Raw genomic sequence first — 7340 nt, forward strand, 5'->3', positions numbered from 1 at the left:
TTAATAATATAAGCACAGCACTACATGTATCTGTGGGTATTATATGCATAAACATAATATACAAATTGTATAGACAAGCATGCCTCATTTTAAAAGCTTACTTCTGAATTTTGTATTCTGTTAGTGGTACAATTAGCCATTAATGTGCATTTCTTGATTTCTTCATTCCACTACGGCAAAGATGTTTTTCATTGGAAAACCGACATTGAAGGGATTAAACCAATGAATCACAGAACAAACGTCATTCTAAGTTATACTAATTACTTTCTTTCACAACCGTATATCAGACATTATTTATAATTAAAGCAGCACTTCTGTTAGGTAAATGAGAAGTAGCATTGAAAAAAAACGACAGACTAAAAAGGGAGAAAACTAAAAGAATTAACATAATGATTCGGGTTATTATAGTCAGGATCCGACTCCTCCAGTTCATAGTGATTGAATCTTTAAAGTCAGAAACTAAAAAAATGGGTGAATGGAAGATGATATCACCAAAACTCACGTTCATTAGCTCACAAGTGAAATCAGATTGTTCCCAGTTTATATGCGTAGTGAAAGTGACTTTTCAATTGTACCTTCGACTTGAGAGAAACAGGAAATTACAAGTTTTTGCACACTCCTAGTGCAATAAAAATCATACATTAAGATATGGACAGAGAAAAGGGGAAAAATATTCCAAGAACAATTAACCATAAATAGATGAAATATGAAACAAATGGACAGAGATGATGATTTCCTGCTTAGGTTCGATAGCATAAGTTGTGAGAAGAAGATGAAAAAAAGGACATCAAAGCAGAACAGATTACCAAGAGATAAACATTACAAGAACTGGGAATAACGAAGAGGGAAAAACCGAAAAAGAAAAATAATGGCCCATGCAGGTCTCGAACCTGCGACCTTCGCGTTATTAGCACGACGCTCTAACCAACTGAGCTAATGGGCCTCTGCTTCTTCTTTCTTTACTAAACTTATTTTATTGATATTCTTGGAATATCATCCAATGGTCCTATGTCGCTCCTGTCTTCTTGGTTATTTTTTAAACAGATTGATGGAAATGTGAAGTAGAAAGATGTCCTTTTTTTGCATCAGTGTTTAAAGAAATTCCAGATTATAACGAATACTTCCAAATATTTTGTTTTTAAACTGATTTTGTTTTAAAATATTTGATATTTTAAGAAACCAAGAAGTTATTTATTATTGTATCTTTTTTCCAAATATATCCTTACAACTCCAATTAGTGGAGTGATAGTTAAATAAAACGTTTAAGAGAGACATGAAAGATAGTTTAGACAAATACTTTTATGATTAAGTCTCAAGAAATATGTAAAATCATTAAAAAAACAAATAATATGGAATGAAGGGAGTAAACGACAGAAGGTTTATGTTCTAGAGGCTTTATCAATTGAAAGACTTAGTTAATATTTTTAAAGAGATTTTTGAGAGGATCAAAATCTTCGTTACTCGGGAAGCTGACGTATGGGTCAAAATCTGATCGGAGTAATCTTGTCTAAGAGATGGTAATTAAGAGCTGATTAGGCCAATATCATGCTTAAGGAATAACATATTGGTGAGCTGAGCAATTAAGGTCGAGGTCGACCACTTAGACCGGCCCAAATGGCTAGTTTAATAATAAGATATTTTAAAGGAATATTCCAAAGAATATTCTCTGCACTTGTACTTTCACTTAGGTGGGGGAAATGTCCCATATTAGTAGGAATAGAGAGAGAAGACAGGGGTATACAATATTCTATATGATTAGCTCTCTCGAGAAAAGTTGAGTCTCAAGTAACTATAAACATTGTCTTTATAAAAGATTCGATTTGTTGTTGGTCCCAAGCTTTTTCACATCAGATATGAGAAAACTTTCTATATTCCCACGTTTGATTGCTTATAACATTGCCAGAGAGAGAATCCTCCACCTCATTGAATATATGGGAGAATCATTCTCTCTATTTATATTTATCATATTTATTGCTTGTCATTATTCCCTCATTTATTAATAACAATATCATTAAACACCCTCCTTGGTATTTAATAGCCTTGAATACGGTTTTACATTATTGACATCTATTAATCTCGGATCTAGGATTTATCATATTTAACTAAGATTTGCCCATTATCATTTTATTTAATTAGTTTAACAAAAAGGCTTAACACTTTTTGGTCAAACAATTTGGCGCCGTCTGTGGGGCCTTTCTAGTTAAAATTTTAGTTTTTTCTAGATCTAAAAAAATGCACAAAACCTTGCAAAATCTCGTATTCCTTGTTTGCACAAATCTGACATGGCAGGCAACAAAGAGAAAAAGAGAAAAGAGATAGCTGACTTTACCGCCAATCTTCTCGACACCATTAACGAAGTATACAAAGCGGAGGGTAAATAACACCAAACACCTCTCCTAGGCGAAACGGCTCGCCTCCACCTCCCTGTAGTGTCACGACTTCGCACGGCAAGGGCGCCTCTACATCCACGAAAGAAGAGGCATCACAAGCAGTGTAAAAGTTACTTGAGGCATGGTTGACAAATACGCTAACCGGCTTCCTCGACAAGCCCGCTCGGAGGTCGAATAGGGAAGAAACAAGAGCTGGTGTCGCATCAGCAACTGACGAACAACACGCTCCCTCCTCCCCTTCCCATCAAGTATTGCTCACAATATTAGTGATGCAGGTAATGACACCCTCACAGCCATTTTGAGGAAAATGGAGGAGATGGAGAACGAGAACAAAATGATCTGTAGCCAAATGAAAGAGCACCAAGAAAAGGTAGATAAAAATCAGGTGGCCTGAAACTTCTGCCGAAAAGAGATGGCGGTTGGTTTGTCGAGCAACCATATAGCGACAAGGATACACCATACGCCATACCAAAGACCTTCATAATGCCGCCGTACCTAAAAATATATGACGGCACGACAGACCCGTAGGATCATGTGACCCACTATGTCACTGTAGTAAAAGGCAATGACCTCGCAAAAGAACAAGTATCATCCATATTGCTGAAGAAATTTGGAGAGACCCGAACTAGTGGAGCCTTGACTTGGTACTGACTTTTACCTGCGCGTTCCATAGAAACGTTTGAGAAAATGGCAGATAAGTTCATCACCGCCCATGCCGGGGCCAAAAAAGCAGAGGTAAGGGTGAACGACATATTCGCCATTAAGCAATCGCCTGTCAAAGGGATCAGGGACTTTCTCACTCGGTTGAACTATGTAAGAATGACCCTTCAGAATGTATCTGAAGGAATGGCGGTAGTCGCTTTCCAGAATGGGCTAAGCAGAACTGGATCGCAGGCGACCAAAACGTTGTTGAGCTGAATCATGAAATACCCCCAACCACATGGGAAGTGATACACAATGCCTACTATGCCGAGGTAAGAACCGACAAGGACGATCTCAACGGATCTACCCAACGTCTGACCTCGGTCCAAATGGAGTCTTGGAAAGACCGGAGAAACAACAGCAGGAGGGATCTAGCGGGATCCCAACCTAATCTAGAAAGACATCAGCCTTATGCTAGAGGCACTCTCATGCCGTCTCCACGCCACGATGAAGGTCCATCTAGTCCGCGAACGGGAATCCACCGAAATGAAAGAGGTATGTCCCCCTTATTATCAGCTTACAATTTTTGTGTTTTCCCCTAAAAAATAGTCTATGCAATGGAGAAGCTCAACCCAAAAGTAAAATGGCCACAGAAGATGAAATCTGACCCGAGCACCAGAAAGTCAAATGCCCTCTGCAAATTCCACCAGGAACGGGGTCATAAAATCGAGGACTGCATTGCCCATAGACAGAAGGTCGTGAACATACTTCACCAAGGGCACCTAAAAGAGCTGATGAGCGATCATGGGAGGGCCAACCTTGCGCGAGGGCGGGAACAACACCAGGGACCGCCTAAACCACCTTCCCCAGTTCGAACCATTCAAATGATCATCGGAGGAGGCGATGCCGCATCTATCAACATCATAAAGTTCACCACCAACCACAAACTCAAGCAGTCCATCACCCACAAACGGTATGACGAACTCGAAAAAAGTATCATCTTCGATAAGTTAGATATTCACAGTTTGGTCTTTCCTCATTATGATGCTCTTGTTATTACTTTACGTGTTTTTGATACTGATGTAAGGCGTATTATGGTCGATGATGGAAGCGGCGCGTGCATCATCCATCCTTGAGTTCCAACCCAAATAAAGCTCGAGGATAAGATAGTGCTACATTACATCACGTTGTCAGGCTTTAACAATGTAGTTGACCGGACATCTGGAGAAATCACACTGTCCGTCCTAGCCGGCAGCGTCACTTTGGAGACCACGTTACACATCATGGACCAGGATACGGCGTGTAATGCCATCATAGGCCGACCGTGGATACACTCCATGAGAGCCATCCCCTCCAGCTTACACCAAGTCATTATATTTCCCACCCCTAGGGAGTATTCTTCATCCGAGGAAAGCAACGCATGACCCGAGAATGCTACCGCATCGCCCATGACTGCACATACACCCAAAAATTAAAAGGAAAGGCCAAGGAAGCATAGTCATTAACAAAGTTAGGGTCAGATGGTAATGAAAAGAAAGACGTCATCAGAGACCCTGAATCATAGAAGCCACATGGCCAACCGTAGAGGACCTCGACCCCATCCAATTAGACGACGACGTCCACATCAAGAAAGCTTTCATCGGCCCTAAGTTCCAAGATCCAGGTAAATTTTACCAATTCTTAAAAAGTAACGTAGACCTATTGGCTTTTTCCTATGCTGACATGCCAGGTATCCCGAAGGAGATAGTAACTCACAAGTTGAATGTCGACTCGTTCTGCCCCTCAGTTAGGCAAATTTGATGAAAGTTTAACTCAGCAATAAATGATGTGGTTCGTGAAGAAGTCGAAAAACTGTTAGTAAACGGTTCTATCAGAGAATCGTAGTACACTCAGTGGGTCACCAATGTGGTCATGGTGAAAAAAAAGAACGGTAAGTGGCGGATGTGCGTAGACTTCATAGATCAGAACAAAGTCGGCCTAAAAGACTCGTTCCCGCCAACCCATATCGACCAACTCATCGACGCTACATCCGAGCACGAACTGCTGAGCTTCTTGGACGCCTACTCGGACTACAACCAAATCCTCATGGAGGAGGGGGACCAGGAAAAAACCACTTTCATCACCCACCAGGGGACATACTACTACAGGGTGATGCTGTTCGGGTTGAAAATGCAGGGGCAACATATTTGAGGCTAGTGACTAAAATGTTCGAAGATCAACTCGGCAAGACCATGGAAGTATACATTAATGACATGTTGGTCAAGTCAAAAAAGAAGGAAGACCATATCGACCACTTGAGGGAGGCCTTCGACATACTTAAATGGTACGACATGAAATTGAACCTAGAAAAATGCGCCTTCGGCGTAACCACTGGAAAATTCCTCTAGTTCTTAGTATTGCAACGAGGCATCAAGGTCAACCACAACCAAATCAAGGCCATAGAAGGAATCCCGGAGAAGTTAACCAGCAAGAAATAGGTGCAAAAGCTGACTGGCCAGGTAGCCGCTCTGTTGAGATTAATCTCGCGGTCCTCCGATAGGTGCCACAAATTTTTTGTCGTACTCAAAAAGGATAACGGACTCTAATGGAATTTCGAGTGCATCGACGCCCTAAGAGAACTAAAGGCTTACCTATCTTCGCCACCGTTGCTTGCTTAGGTAGAACCCGTAGAGCGCCTCTTTGTCTACCTGGCCGTGTCCGATATCTCAGTGAGTGCAGTCCTAGTACGAGAAAATAAAGGTACACAGTCTCCGATCTTACATTAGCAAAACTTTGGTCGACGCTGAAACGAGGTACCCCCACCTCGAGAAGCTAGCTCTAGCCTTGGTTGTAGCTTCACGAAAACTTAGATCTTATTTCCAGTGCCACCCCATCTCGGTGGTCACAACTTTTCCTCTAAGGAGTATCCTGCACAAACCCGAATTGTCGGGCAGTTTGGCTAAATGAGCCATAGAGCTGAGCGAGCACGAAATAACCTATCGGCATCGAACGAAGATAAAGTCGCAAGTTCTTGCCGACTTCGTCGCCGACTTCAGTGCAAAGATAATGCCCGAAGTCAAAAGGGAAACCCCCAGTACTTTCATCGCCAGACCCCGCCCAGCGAGACGAGGTAATGTATGATTTCTTTTATTTTTAACTAACTATTTCTCCAAGTTGGTAGAAGTAGGTGCATTCACCCAAATACGCAAGCATGAAGTAATCACTGTCACACCTCCTTTTTACATACCCCGCGAGGGCGTAGGGAGTTTTTTCCAATTAAAGGACAATCGAAACGGGATTTGTTTATTTATTTCAGAGTCGCCACTTGGGAGATTTAGGGTGTCCCAAGTCACCAATTTTAATCCCGAATCGAGGAAAAGAATGACTCCATATTACAGTCTGCGTACCAGAAATTCGGATAAGGAATTCTGTTAACCCGGGAGAAGGTGTTAGGCATTCCCGAGTTCCGTGGTTCTAGCACGGTCGCTCAACTGTTATATTCGGCTTGATTATCTGATTTTATACAAAATATGAACTTATGTGCAAATTTTAACTTTTACCGCTTTCATAATTATTATTATTATTATTTTACAGGGAATTGCAACGTCGTGAAAACATATCTCGAACCACGTTACATCAATGCACACGTGGTTGTTGACATATCTCGACTCGGTTGAGATTTGGATTTGGGTCACATAAATATACACCCGAGTTAAGGAAAATAAATTATTAAAGGCGCGCCTAATGCAACTAGCGTCTTGTTATTTTGGGGAAGGCCGTAAAATTCGCTAAACGGCCTGTCCTCGAATTCTAAGTATTTTAATATATACATTTAAAGGGCCCCGCAGCTTGTGCACTTTTTGTTTGTCGAGGCTCGTCTCATTCATTATTAAAAAAAGAATTTGCAATGTTATGGAAATGCATCTCAGACCACGCCACAATCAATGTACCCGCGATTAGAGACACATTTCGATTCCGTTGAGATTTTGGATTTGGGTCACATAAATGTGCACCCGAGTTTAAGGAGATAACATTATTAAATACGCGCCTAAAGCGACTAGCGTATCATTATTTTTGGGTAGGGCCGTGAAATTTGTTAAACGGCCCGTCCCGGAATCTAAGTATTTATTATGACCAATTATTGAGGGCCCCGTAAATTGTGTTTTTATTTGGCGAGGCTCGTCTCATTTTTATTATTTAAAAGATGCTATTTTTAATACCTTTAACAATACCAAACCTTACAGCCTCTTTACAACTAAAATCCCATAACTTGTCAAAAGTTTAATAAAGGAAGTTTAGCGAATGAGTGTTTCGGAAGTAGTAACAATA

At 41.0% G+C, this 7340-nt stretch overlaps 1 non-coding gene across 1 annotated transcript; it reads right to left on the reverse strand.

Annotated features, from left to right (window-relative positions):
• Nucleotides 1-869: 869 nt before the first annotated feature.
• Nucleotides 870-943, reverse strand: TRNAI-AAU (transfer RNA isoleucine (anticodon AAU)). Its single transcript has one exon. It is a non-coding gene; the product is annotated as a tRNA-Ile (tRNA).
• Between the last annotated feature and the right edge of the window lie 6397 nt (nt 944-7340).

The sequence above is a fragment of the Nicotiana tabacum genome, chromosome 7 (genome assembly GCF_000715075.1).
Source record: "Nicotiana tabacum cultivar K326 chromosome 7, ASM71507v2, whole genome shotgun sequence".
Lineage (NCBI taxonomy): Eukaryota > Viridiplantae > Streptophyta > Magnoliopsida > Solanales > Solanaceae > Nicotiana > Nicotiana tabacum.